Source organism: Callithrix jacchus, chromosome 1 (genome assembly GCF_049354715.1).
Source record: "Callithrix jacchus isolate 240 chromosome 1, calJac240_pri, whole genome shotgun sequence".
In the NCBI taxonomy this organism is placed as follows: Eukaryota; Metazoa; Chordata; class Mammalia; order Primates; family Cebidae; genus Callithrix; species Callithrix jacchus.
Window position 1 is genome coordinate 83,440,462 of NC_133502.1, and position 14,162 is coordinate 83,454,623.

The window sequence follows — 14,162 nt, forward strand, 5'->3', positions numbered from 1 at the left end:
AGGTGGCATCTATGAGCCTACCTTCCAGCCTCACCTCCCAGCAACCTCTGAGGACTTGGCTCCTACCCAGCTCCAAGTGGCCTTTGTAGGCCCAAAAGCTCAGACCATCGACTCTGGCTCTCCAGGCCCACCCAGCTCATGCCTCACAGTAGCCTCTCCAGGCTCAGCTCCTGCCCTCCTAGGGCACCTCCAGGCCCTAAAACGTCCCTGAGTCAGCTTCTGCCGGCCTGGCTCTGGCCTCCGCCTGCTGGCCTCCGGAGGCCCAAGCATTGGGTATTGAAATTGGCCTCTCTAGGCCCAGCTCCTGCCCTCTTGGCATCTCCTCCCCATGAGTGCAAAATGTCTTCACATGGGCGCTGCCTCCAGGGCCAGCTGCTGTCTCCTAATGGCCCCCTGGGTCCCAACTCCTGCCTCCCCTCAGCCTCTCTGGGAGGTCCAGCCTATGCCTCCTTTCTGGTGGCCTCCCCAGGCCCAGGTCCTCCTCCTGGCTACGTCTACTGGACCACATTTTGCCTCCTGGCAGCTTCTTTTTGCTTGGCTCCTGACCAGCTTCCAGCGGCCTTTCTTCTGTAGGCCTGAACCTTTCTCAAGTGGGGCTTTCTGGGCCTCTTTTGTGCCTCCTGATGGCCTTAACAGACCCTGCTACCACCTGACATTGGCCACTCTGGGCCCAGCTCTGGACTGTCTGCAGCCTCCCCAGCACAAGCTGCTGCCTGCTGGTGACTTTCCCAGGCCAAGATCCTGCCTGCCTGCCTGCCTGCCTGCCTGCATCCCGGTTGTGTCCACAGGCCCAGCACCTCCCTCACACTGGCCCGTTGGGGCCCAGCTTATGCCTGTGGCAAACCTCTCCGGACCCAGCTCTTGCCTCACACTGGCCTTGAGTCTAGGCCCAGACCCTCCCTTGCAGGGGTCTTCCTCAGCCCAGCTCGCCTATCATGGTATCTCCCGGGCCAGCTCTTGCCTTCCAGTGGCCTGTTCAGGCTCGAAGCTTCCTCTCTGGGCCCAGCCTCCCCAGGCTTGGCTCCTGCCTGCTCCACACCCCTCCAGGCCCAGCCTCTGCCTTTCAGTGGACCCTCCAGGCCCAGCTTGTGGCATCACCTTGGCCTCTGCTCAGGCCCAGCTTCTGCCTCTGTGGCAGCCTGTACCCACAGGCCCTGCCCCAGTCTCCCTATGGCCCCATCAGGCCAAGCCAAGCTGGTGCCTCCTGGTGGCCCTTCCAGGCCCTGTACTGGCCATTTTCTCCAGGTCCAGAATGTCTTCAGGTAGGCCTTTCAGGGCCCATCTCCTCCTCTTGGCAGCATCTATGGGCCCAACTTTTGAATTTGCCTTGCAGCAACCTCTGTGGACTCGGCTTCTGCTTAGCTCCTGGTGGCCTTTGTAGGTATGAAAGCTCAGGCCCTCAACTAGGGCTCTCCAGTCCCACCCAGCTTATGTCTCATGCTGGCCTCTCCAGGCTTGGCTTCTGCCCTCCCAGGGTGTCTCCCAGCCCCAGATGTTCCCGAGTCGGCTTCTGCCAGCCCAGCTCCTGCTGCCTCCTCCTGCTGGCCTCAGGAGGCCCAAGCATTGGGTCTGAAGTCCATCTCTGTAGGCCCAGCTTCTGCCTTCCTGGTGGCCCCCCAACATGGGTGCAATACCTCATCACGTGGGCCCCTCCAGGTCAAGCTTCTGCCACCCAACAGCCCCCTGGGGCACAGCTCCTGCCTCCCGTCAGTCTCTCCAGGAGACCCAGCCTCTGGCTCCCTACTGGCAGCTTCCCCAGGCCCAGATTCTCCTCCTGGCTGCATCTACAGGCCTACGTTTTGCCTTCTGGCAGCCTCTTTTGGCTTGGCTCCTGGCCAGCTCTTGGCGGCCTTTCATCTGTTGGCCTGAAGCTTCCTCAGAGCTTTCAGGGTGTCCCTTCTGCCTCCTGGTGGTCTCGACAGGCCCAGCTACCTCCTGACATTGGCTTCTCCATGCCAGGGGGATGTGGGCATCCCCACAGCCCCAGCAGCACCATTCACTGTCTGCCAGCAGATCCTCCCAGCCAAGATCCTGCCTGCCTCCTGGCTGCTTTTACAGGCCCAGCGCCTCACTCATACTAGCCAGTTGAGGCCCAGCTCATGCCTCTAGCAGACATCTCTGGACTCAGCTTTCACCTGGCACTGGCCTCGAGTCTGGGCCCAGGTCCTCCCTTGCACCAGCCTTTCTTGGCCCAGCTCACCTCTCATGGACTCTCCCAGGCCAGCTCCTCCCTCCCGGTGGCCTGTCCAGGCCTGAAGCTTCCTCTCTAAGCCCAGCCTCCCCAGGCTTAACTCCTGCCTGCACTAGGCCCTCAGGCCCAGCTTCCATCTCTCAGCGGACCCTCCAAACCCAGCTCCTGGCCTAACTGTGGCCTCCACTCAGCCCACCTCCTGCCTCTGTGGCAGCCTGTTTTCACAGTCTCAGCCCCTGGCCTCCCTGTGGCCTCCTCAGGCCAAACCAGTGCCTCCAGGTGGCCCTCTCATGCCCAGCATTGGCCTTCTGGCATCCTCTCCATGTCCAGAATGTCTTCAGGTCAGCCCCTTGAGGCCCAACTTCTCCTCCTGGTGGTGTCTAAGGGCCAACCTTCTGGTCTCATCACGCAGCAACCTCTGTGGACTCGGCTCCTACCCAGCTCCTGGAGGCCTTTGCAGTCCCGAAAGCTCAGGACCTCAACTCAGGCTCTCCAGGCCCACGTGGCTCATGCCTCACGTTGGCCTCTCCAGGCTTGGCTTCTGCCCTCCCAGGACGCCTGCAGGCCACAGACATCCTTGAGTCAGCTTCTGCAGGCCAGGCTCTGGCCTCATTTTATTGGCCTTGGCAGGCATTGGGTTCTGAATTAGGCCTCTCCAGGCCCAGCTCCAGCCCTCCTAGCATCTCCTTCCCATGGGTGCAAAACGTCATCAGGTGGGCCCCTCCAGGGCCAGCTCCTGCCTCCCAAAGGCCCCCTGGGCCCAGCTTTTGCCTTCCATCGGCCTTTCCAGGAGGTCCAGCCTATGCCTCATTTCTGGCGGCCTCCCCAGGCCCTGATCCTCCTCCTGGCCAAGTCTATAGACTCTCGTTTTGCCCCCTGGCAGCCTCTTTTGGCTCAGCTCCTGGCCAGCTCCCAGTGGCCTTTCATCTGTCAGCCAAGAGCTTCCTCATGTGGGGCCTTCCAGGCATCCCTTCTGCCTTCCAGTGGCCTTGACAGACCCAGCTATCTCCTGACAATGGCCTCTTCAGGCCCAGCTCTGGCCTCCCCTCAGCTTCCCCAGCACCAGCTGCTGCCTGCTGGGGTCTTCCTCAGGCCAAGATCCTGCCTACCTCCTGGCTGCATCCACAGGCCCAGCGCCTCCCTCACAGTGGCCTGTTGAGGCCTAGCTCGTTCCTGTGGCAGACGTCTCTGGACCCAGCTCTCATCTGGTGCTGGTCTCAAGTCTGTGCCCAGGTCCTCCTTGCACTGGCCTTTCTCAGCCCAGCTCGTCTCTCACAGAGTATCCTCGGCCAGCTTCTGCCACCCAGCAACCTGTCCAGGCCTGGAGCTTCGTCTCTGGGCCCAGCCTCCCCAGACCCAGCTTCTGCCTGCACTAGGCCCCTTGGGGCCCAGCCTCTGCCTCTCAGTGGACACTCCAGACCCAGCTATGACCTCACTGTGGACTCCACTCTGCCTACCTCCTGCCTCTGTGGTAGCCTGTTTCCACGGACCCAGACCCCAGCGTCTCCCTGGCCCCCTCAGGCCAAGCCAGTGCCTCCTGGTGGCCCTCCTGAGCCCAGCATTAGCCTTCTGGCATCCTCTTTATGTCCAGAACATCTTCTGGTTGGCCTCTCAGGGCCCAGCTCCTTGTCCTGGTGGTGTCTATGGGCCCAACATCCTCTAGGCCTCTAGGCCTAGATGCCACAGAGGCACAAGCTGGGCCTGAGCAGAGGCCATGGTGATGCCATGAGCTGGGGCTGGAAGGTCCATTGAAAGGTGGAGGCTGGACCCGGAGGGGCCTGGTGCAGGCTGGAGCAAGGCCTGGGGAGGCTGGGCCCAGAGAGGAAGCTTCAGGCCTGGACAAGCCACCGGGAGGCAGGAGCTGGCCCGGGAGGGTTCCTGAGAGGTGAGATGGGCTGAGACAGGCTGGTGCAAAGAGGACCTGGGCACAGACTCGAGGCCAGCACCAGGAAAGAGCTGGGTCCAGAGACATCTGCCAGAGGCACAAACTGGGCCTCTATGAGCCACTGTGAGGGAGGCATTGGGCCTGTGGATGCAGCCAGGAGGCAGGCAGGATCTTGGCCTGGGGAAGCTGCCAGCAGGCAGTGACAGGTGCTGGGGAGGCTGTGGGGAGGCCAGATATGGACCTGGAGAGGCCACTGTCAGGAGGAATATGGGCCTATTGAGGCCACCAGGAGGTAGAAGGGACACCCGGAAGGCCCCACCTGAGGAAGCTTCTGGCCAACAGATGAAAGACCTCTGGGAGCTGTCCAGAAGCTGAGACAAAAGACTGCTGGGGGCAAAACTTGGGCCCATAGACTTGGCCAGGAGGAGGATCTGGGCCTGGAGAGGCCACCAATAGGGAAGCAGAGCCTGGGCCTTTTTGAGAGGCTGATTGGAGGCAGGAGCTGGGCCCCAGGGGGGCCACTGGGATGCAGAAGCTGGCCCTGGAGGGGACCACGTGATGATGTATTGTGCCCATGTTGAGAGTGCCACTGGAAGGGCAGGAGCTGGACCTGCAGAGGCAGACTTCAGGACCCAGTGCTTGGGCCTCCCAAGGCCAGCGGGAGGAGGCAGCAAGACTGGGCCTCCGGGCTCAGCTCTGGACTCCCTGCAGTCTCTGCTGCCTATTGGCTGCTTCCCCAGGCCAAGGTCTTGCCTGCCTGCCTGCCTGCATCCCAGCTGCATCCAAAGGCCCAGTGCCTCCCTCACACTGGCCAGTTGAGGCCCAACTCATGCCTCTGATAGATGTCTGTGGACACAGCTATCACCTGGCACTGGTCCTGAGTCTCGGCGCATGTCCTTGCACCAGCATTTCTTGGCCCAGCTCACCTCTCACAGACTCTCCCGGGCCAGCTCCTGCCTCCTGGCGGCTTGTCCAGGCCCAAATCTTCCTCTCTGGGCCCAGGATCCCCAGGCCAGGCTCCTGCCTCCACTAGGCCCTTCAGGCCCAGCCTCCACCTCTCAGTGGACCTTTCAGACCCAGCTCTTAGCTTCACCATGGCCTCTGATCAGCCCAGTTTCTGCTTCTGTGGCAACTTGTTTCCACAGTCCCAGCCCCCAGCCTCCCCACGGTCCCTTTCGGCCAAGCCAGTACCTCCTGGGGGGTCTTCCCGGGCCCAGCATTGGCCTTCTGGCATCCTCTTTCTGTCTAGAACATCTTCAGGTCATCCTCTCGGGGCCCAGCTTCTTCTCCCAGCAACATCTGTGGGCCAACCTTTCGGCCTTGCCTCACAGCAACCTCTGTGGACTTGGCTCCTACCCAGCTCCTGGTGGCTTTAGTAATCCCTAAAGCTCAGCCCCTCAACTCAGGTTCTCCAGGCCTACGCAGCTCATGCTCAATGCTGGGTTCTCCAGTCTCGGCTCCTGCCTTGCCAGCATGCCTCCAGTCCCCAAACATCCCCAAGTTGGCTTCTGCCAGCTCGGCTCCTGCTGTCTCCTCCCACTAGCCTCGGGAGGCCCAAGCACTGGGTCCTGAATTTGGCCTCTCCAGACCTCTCCTCCCCATGGACACAAAATGTCATCACGTTGGCCCCTCCAGGGCCACCTCCTGCCTCCCAACAGTCCTGTGGAGCCCAGCTTCAGCCTCCTGTCAGCCTCTCTGTGAGGCCCAGCCTCTTTCTCCCTACTGGTGACCTCCCCAGGCCCGGATCCTCCTCCTGGCCATGTCTATGGGCCCACGTTTTGCCTCCTGGCAACCTCTTTTGGCTCAGCTCCTGGCCAGATCCCGGCGGCCTTTCATCTGTCGGCCTGAAGCTTCCTCGGAGCCTTCAGGGCATTCCTTCTGCCTCCCAGTGGCATTGACAGGCCACGATAGCTCCTGACAGTGGCCTCTCCATGTCCAGCTCTGGCCTCCCCACAGCCTCCCCAGCACTAGCCGCTGTCTGCCGGTGGCTTCCCCAGGCCAAGATCATGCCTGCCTCCCAGCTGCGTCCACAGGCCCAGCACCTCCTTCACACTGGCCTGTTGAGGCCCAGCTTGTGCCTCTGGCAGACGTCTCTGGACCCAGCTCTCACCTGACACTAGCCTCAAGTCTGGGCCCAGGTCCTCACTTGCACCAGCCTTTCTCAGTCCAGCTCACCTCTCATGGACTCTCCTGGGCCAACTCCTGCCTCCTGGAGGCCTGTCCAGGCTCAAAGCTTCCTCTCTGGGCCTGGCCTCCCCAGGCCAGGCTCTTGCTTGTGCTAGGACCCTTGGGCCCAGCCTCCGCCTCTCAGTGGACCCTCCAGACCCAGCTTGTAGCCTCACCATGGCCTCTGTTCAGCCCAGTTTCTGCCTTTGTGGCAGCCTGTTTCCACAGGCCCAGCCCTGAGCCTCCTCGTGGCCCCCTTGGGCCAAGCCAGTGCCTCCCAGGGGCACTCACAAGCCCAGTGTTGGCCTTCTGGCATCCTCTCCATGTCCAGAACATCTTCAGGTCGGCCCCTTGGGGCCCAGCTCCTCCTCCCAGTGGCATCTACAGGCCAACCTTCCAGCCTTGCCTTGCAGCAACCTCTGTGGACTTGGCTCCTACCCAGCTCCCGTCTGCCTTTGTAAGCCCGAAAGCTCAGGCTGTTGACTCAGGTTTTCCAGGCCTCCCAGCTCATGCCCCACACTGGGCTCTCCAGGATCAGTTCCTGCCCTCCCAGGCCTCCTTTAGGCCCCAAACATTTCCGAGTCAACTTCTGCTGGCCTGGCTCCTGCTGCCTCCTCCCACTGGCCTCAGAGGCCCAAGCATTGGGTCCTGAAGTCAGCCTCTCCATGCCCAGCTCCTGCCCTCCTGGCTTCTCCTCCCCATGGGCACAAAACATCCTCACGTGGGCCACTACAGGGCCAGCTCCTGCCTTCCAATGTCCCCCTGGGGCCCAGCTCCTGCCTCCCCTCAGCCTCTCTGGGAGGTCCAACTTATGCCTCTCTTCTGGTGGCCTCCCCAGACCCAGATCCTCCTCCTGGCTGCACCTACCAGCCCATGTCCTGCCTCCTGGCAGCTTCTTTCTGTTCCACTCCTGGCCAGCTTTCAGCAGCCTTTCCTCTGTTGGCCTGAAGCGTTCTGAAGTGGGGCTTTCCAGGCCTCTGTTCTGCCTACTGGTGGCCTTGACACACCCTGCTACCACCTGACATTGGCCACTCCAGGCCCAGCTCTGGATTCCCCACAGCCTCTGCAGCACCAGCTACTGACTGCTGGTGGCTTCCCCAGGCCATGATCCTGCCTGTCTGTCTGCCTGCATCCTGGCTGCATCAACAGGCCCAGCTCCTCCATCACACTATCCCATTGAGGCCCAGCTCATGCCTGTGGCAAACCTCTCTGGACCCACTTTTCACCTTACACTGGCCTCGAGTCTAGGCCCATGTCCTCCCTCACAGCGGCCTTTCTCAGCCCAGCTAGCCTATCACGGACACACCTGGGCCAGCTCCTGCCTCCCAGTGGCCTTTCCAGGCCCGAAGCTTTCTCTCTGGGCCTGGCATCCCCAGGCCCGGCTCCTGCCTTTGTTAGGCCCCTCCAGGCCCAGCCTCTGCATTTCAGTGGACCATATAGGCCCAGCTTGTGGCATCATGGTGGCCACTGCTCAGGCCCAGCTCCTGCCTCTGTGGCAGCCTGTATACACAAGCCCCATCCCTGGCCTCTCCATGATCCCACTGGGCCAAGCTGGTGCCTCCCGGTGGCCCTCCCAGGCACAGCATTGGCCTTCTGGCATCGTCTCCATGCCAGGAACGTCTTCAGGTCAACCTCTTTTGGCCTAGCTCTTCCTGCTGTGTCTGGAAGCCCAAGTCTTTCCTCGCAAGAGCCATCTCCCCACCTCTTGGTAACCTCTGTACACCTCAGTCTTCCTCAAATGGGCTTTTCAGGCCCTCCTTTGGCCTCCTGGTGGTTCAGAAAGAGGTAGTGCTTTCCACAAAGCTGTCTCTCAAAGCCTAGCTTATCTTGTGTGGGCCTTCTGAGGCTTATTTAACACCTGTTTTTCAACACTTTTGGCAGGTTTTTTTTTGTACACACTTTCCTTTCCAAGACCATCTGCTTAGTCATGTCTCCCTCTGAAGATGTTGAAAACAACTTCTGTTTTGCCATGGCCTTTTTTGCCTCAGTTCCTGCCTCATGATGGCCTCTTCAGGCTTTTCTTCTGCCTTGTAATGGACACTCAAGTCTCACCTCCTCTCTCATGGTAACTTTTTCTGCAGTGCACTTGCCTTATAATGGCCTCTTCGCAATCCAGCTCTATATGTCTTTGATTGTTAACTGCATCTAGAATTCCAAAGCTTCCCTGGACTCCCATGTGTTTAATTTCTAGCAGTGTGCCTTGGCTAAATGCCTGTGTCTACTTTTAATCTTGAAAGTGTATTTCTGACCGATTTTTAGTAAATTCTGCCTGTATAATTTTACAGTGTGGTCTGTTTTATTTAATGTTTCATTGTTTTTCTTGTCTTCTGGGGATTCGGAGTGAAATGGGTCTCTGCTTTGGCTGTTTGTCTTTGCCCTGAACATGGTAGCTGTTCATTTCATGTCTCCTTTTTTATATTTTTTACTGTTAACTTTTTTTATCCTCTTGATCTGTCACCCAGGCTTGTGTGTCATCATGTTATCATGGTTCCACTGCAGCCTTGGCCTTTTGTTCTCCAATGATTTTCCCCAGTCATCATCTTTAGTAGCTGGGACTGCAGGCAGATGTTGCCATTTCTGACTAATTTCTGATTTGGTTTGAGAGGTAGGTTCTCACTCTGTAGCTTAGGGTGGTCTTTCTTTTTTTTTTGAGATGGAGTCTCACTCTATTGCCCAGTCTAGAGTGCAGTGGCAAGATGTCAGCTCACTGCAGCCTCAGCCTCCTGGGTTCAAGTGATTCTCCTACCTCAGCCTCCTGATTAGCTAGGATTATAGGTGCATGCCACCAAGACCAGTTAATTTTTGTATTATTAATATAGATGTGGTTTCAGCACGTTGTTCAGGGAGTCTGGTCTTAAACTTTTGGACACAAATAATCCTCTTTCCTGGGCCTCTCAAAGTGCTGAGATTACAAACATGAACCAACATCCATGGCCTGTTTTTTGCTTGCCAAGAACTACTAAGAATTTACTTTTTGATTAATATACTATGGTTACATACATTTGTGAATATACAAATATTTTAGTTTTCTGGGATATCAATTTTTTTTCTTTTTTGAGACAAGTTACTGCTTTGTCATTCAGGCTGAAGTGCAGTGGTTTGATCTCAGCTCACTGAAACTCCTGCCTTATTGGCTTAAGTGATCCTTTCACCTTGGCCTCCTGAGTAGCTGGGAGAGCTGCCATGCCCATCTAATTTTTATATTTGTGTAGAGACGGGTCTCACCACTTTTTCTCGGCCAGTTTCAAACTCTTGGGCTCAAGTGATCCTCCCTGCTCAACCTCCCGCTGTGCTGGGATTACAAGTGTGAGCCACTACACCTGGTCTGCCATTTTCTTTTTATGGATCATTAAGAATTTACCTTTTAATTAGTGTACTATGAGCATATATATGTAGACATGTGTGTATATATTTATATGTGAATATTTGTGTGTATATCTTTTCATAGCATGCACACACACCCATGATAAACATTGTGACAAAGATATTTGCATACTCAGAAATTGATAAGCTTCTTCCAGCTTTTGAAATAACCTTTAGTACAAATATGAAAGAAGTACAAAGTATCATTATTAATGACCATGGACCAAGATGACCATGAGTCAATAGTACTTTGCAGTTCCACGACCTTCCGGCAGAGCATCTCAAATGGCTGGATATATCTGAACATCATACCCATTCACATTCATTAGGATGCTTTGTAATTATTACTTTTCTTGAAATTTCCTTGTGACCCTTATCAGTGTGGAATCAGAAACTATTTCCCAAATCTTAGAGTTATTGAATAACAGCTTTCATAAGAAAATAGTTATTGCATTTGATTTGTCATGACAAGTTCCTGGCCTAGGCAGATAAAATATTGCAGAAGTGTGTGTGTGTGCACACATACATTCTTGTACACAGCTGTGGAGGTAGAAGTAGATGGTTGAATTTGATAAAACCAGAAGGGGTAGGCTGTTGGGGCAGGCACTTATTATGGCAGCAGCTGTGTAACTGTGGAGTTAAGAAATAATTGTGTCAGTTTTCTCTCCCAGAAAATAAATATTATAATTTCTGCCTTGATATGTCCATTGGGTGGTCCACTATATGCAAAATATTTAGTATAAAATAAATGCTGAACATATACTACTTTCTGTAACTCATTCTTAATTACTGCTTACTTTTGAAAACCTTAGAATAACGATGGCTTTTATAAAAATTATTTGTAATTATTATAAAAATATCTAAGTCATATAGAAAAGTGCAAAGAGGCTGGGCATGGTGGCTAATGCCTGTAATTCCAACAATTTGGGAGGTTGAGGCAGGCAGATCACTTGAACTCAGGAGTTCGAGACCAGCATGAGCAGCATAGCAAGATCCTATCTCTATAAAAAATTATAAACCAGTTATGGTAATGAGCACCCGCAGTCCAAGCTACGTGGGAGGCTGACGCAGGTGGATCACTAGAACCCAGGTGTTTCAGACTTCAGCCTGGGAAACAGAATGAGACTCTGTTGAGAGAGAGAGAGAGGTAGAGAGAGACAGAGAGAGATAGATAGAGAGAGAGAGAGAGAGAGAGAGAGAGAGAGAGAGAGAGAGAGAAGTAATAAATCAGGAAATTTTTAATTACCAAGAAATAACTCTTAACATTAGGTGATATGGCCGGGTGCTATATCTCATGCCTGCCATCTCAGCAGTTTGGGAGGCCAAGGTGGGTTAATCACTTGAAGTCAGGAGTTTGAGGACAGCCTGGCCAACATGGTGAAACACTGTCTCTCCTAAAAATTCCAAAATTATCCAGGCATCGTGGTGGGTGCCTGTAACCCCAACTACTCGAGAGGCTGAGGGACAAAAAACACTTGAGCCTGGGAGGCAGAGGTTGCAGTGAGCCAAGATGGTACTATTCCACTCCAGCCTGAGTAATGGAGTGAGACTCTGTCTCACAAAAAAAGGTGATAATTATTTCAAAACTCTTTTTGTGCAAATAGGTTGTTAGATGAATAAATAAATTGATCAAAAATAACTACAGATTTTGTTTGTGTTTAGTTTAAATATATATATAAGTTTTATTTGCCTGATAGAACAGAAGCTGGAGAAACTAAAGTAAGGTGGGAGAATTTCTGAACTTCAGATAAATGCCTATGTACAAGTGATATCTTTTCATTCAACATTCATTAAAATTATGAAAAAGATAAATGTGTCATGATTCTTTTTAATCTGCAGTTTCTATCTTCACTCACAGCTGCTGTATTTTTAAAATTGGTTTGATAGTTTCTGTTTAATGCTTGTATACTTGGATGACATCTTTCTTTGGAGAATATTATTGATTCTTTTTTTTAGTTCTTTAAGTTCTGACTCTATTGTCATCTGGTTCTGGCTGGGGCTATGGGAAGGTCTGAGGCTGGCTGGAGGTTCTTCTCACGTGTATGTTATATTTTCCTGCCGACAGGCCAGTGGAGTACTATTTTTTTAATCATTGAAGTTCGGTAGCTTAGCCAGGGTTGGCTCTAGGTCAGTCATTTTGTATTAGTTTTTCCAGGTATATGATGTGCCCTTTGACTACTGATTATGTAGTTCTCTATCTCTGCATTCCTTCCTTTCCTTCTTTCTTTTACACTCTCTCTTTTTTCCCTCCCTCTTTTCTTCCCTCCCTCCCCCAATTCCTTCCCTCCTCCCTCCCTCCCTCCTTTTCTTACTCCCTCCATTCTTACATTTCTTCCTTTCTTTCAAGACAATGCCTTGCTCTGTCACCCAGGTTCTAGAAGAAAGTGGTGTAATTATAGCTCAGTGCAGCCTTAAACTTCTGGGTAAAAAAATCTTCCTGCCTCAGCCTCCCTTGTAGCTATGACTACAGGTGTGCACCACCACACCTGGCTAATTTTTCTTACTTTTCTAGAGATGGGGTTATGGTATATTGACCAGGCTTTCCTGGAACTCCTGGCCTCATGCTATTCTCCAAATTTAGCCTGCTAAAGCACTGGGATTATAGGTGTGAGCCACCATGCCCAGCCCTGTTTTTTATTTATTTTAAGGTTCTCTAACTCAGGGTCACCTATTGACAACCCAGTGTTAGACTACCATCTCTAATTTTCATATTTTTTTCAGTTGCCTTAATGTAGTTCTTTTATTGTCTGATTCACTCTGATCTTTTTTTGAGATGGAGTCTCACTCTGTCACCCAGCCTGGAGTGCAGTTGTGCAATCTCAGCTCACTGTATCCCTTGCCTCCCAAGTTCTAGTGATTCTCCTGCCTCAGCCTCCCAAAGTAGCTGGGACTGCAGGTGTGCATCACCACATCCTGCTAATTTTTGTATTTTTAGTGGAGACAGATTTCACCATGTTTGCCAGTTTGGTTTGAACCTCCTGATCTCAGGTGATCTGCCCAACTTGGCCTCCCAAATTGCTAGGATTACAGGTGTGAGCCACCACACCTGGCTGCCACTTTTTTTATTCTTTTTTCTATTGATGGAAGGAAACTTAGGTTGATTCTCTCTCTTCACTATTGTGAATAGTTGTCTGCAAATGTTTTTGCACTTGTCATGGAGGGATAGAATTCACTTTCTCTTCTCTTGAAAATGAGGCTAGACTACTGCTTCTGTAAGTAGAATACAGTAGAAGTGCTGCTCATGACCTACCAAAGTTAGGCCTTAAAAGACAATACTGTTTCCACTGGGCTGTCCTTCCTGGGAGGTGTGCACTTAGAACCCATTCACCATTTGGTGAGAAAGCCCAGGCCATGTAGGGAGGTTATGTGTGAGTATTCCACCAGGTAGCCCTGGCTAAGCCCTGGCTGAGAGCGCACATTAACCAGGGGATATTTGAGCAAAAAAACCTTTGACACTATTCTAACTCCATACTGTTTGAAGGCAACCACATCCTAGGCCAGAACTGCCTAAGTGAGTCTAGTCAGCCTCCAGAAGTATGAAAAGACTAATAAACACCATTGTAACTTTATACTTTGGGTCGTTCTTTTTTTCTTGTTTGTTTATCTGTTTGTTTTCTTAGACAAAGTCTCACTCTCTCACTTTGTCCCCTGGGCTGGAGTGCAGTGGCACAATCTCAGCTCACTGCAACCTCTGCCTCTAGAGTTCAAGTGATTCTCCTGTCACAGCCTTCTGATTAGCTAGGATTACAGGTGTGTGCTACTACACCTGGCTAAGTTCTGTGTTTTTAGTAAAGACAGGGTTCATAATGTTGGCCAGGGTGGTCTCAAACTCCTGAACTTGTGATCCACCTGCCTCGGCCTCCAAAAGTGCGGTGATTACAGGTGTGAGCCACCATGCAAGGCTGGTATGTTACACAGCAATAGATAGCAAATACACAGAGTCATCTTCCAATATAAATATTAGGTCACTTCTCCACTTGACAGCATTTAATGGTTTAGAATTGGGTGTAAAATAAAGACAAATCCCAATCCTGAATCCATCTGATGATGGATTAAAAACCAGAGTATGTAAGTAGCTCAGGGGAAAAATAAATAGGAAAAAAAGCTCTAATAATCTGATTTAAAACATGCAAAAGATCAGAATAGACCTTTCTAAAAAGAAGACATATAAATGGCAAACGGGTATATGAAAATGTTCTCAACATCATTGATCATCAGAGAAATGCCAATTAAAACTACAATGAGCTATCATTCCACCCCAGTTAAAATGGCTTATATCCAAAAGACAGGCAGTGACAAATGCTAATGAGAGTGTGAGAAAAGGGAACCCTGGTACACTGTTGGTGGGAATGTAGATTAGTGCAACCACCATGGAGAATGGTTTGGAGGGTCCTCAAAAAACTAAAAAGAGAGATTTTTTATGACATAGGAATCTAATGCTGGGTATATACCCAAAAGAAAGAAAATCAGCATATCAAAGAAATATCTACATTTCTATATTTGTTGCAATACTATTTACAATAGCCAAGATTTGGAGGCAATCTAAGTGTCCATCAA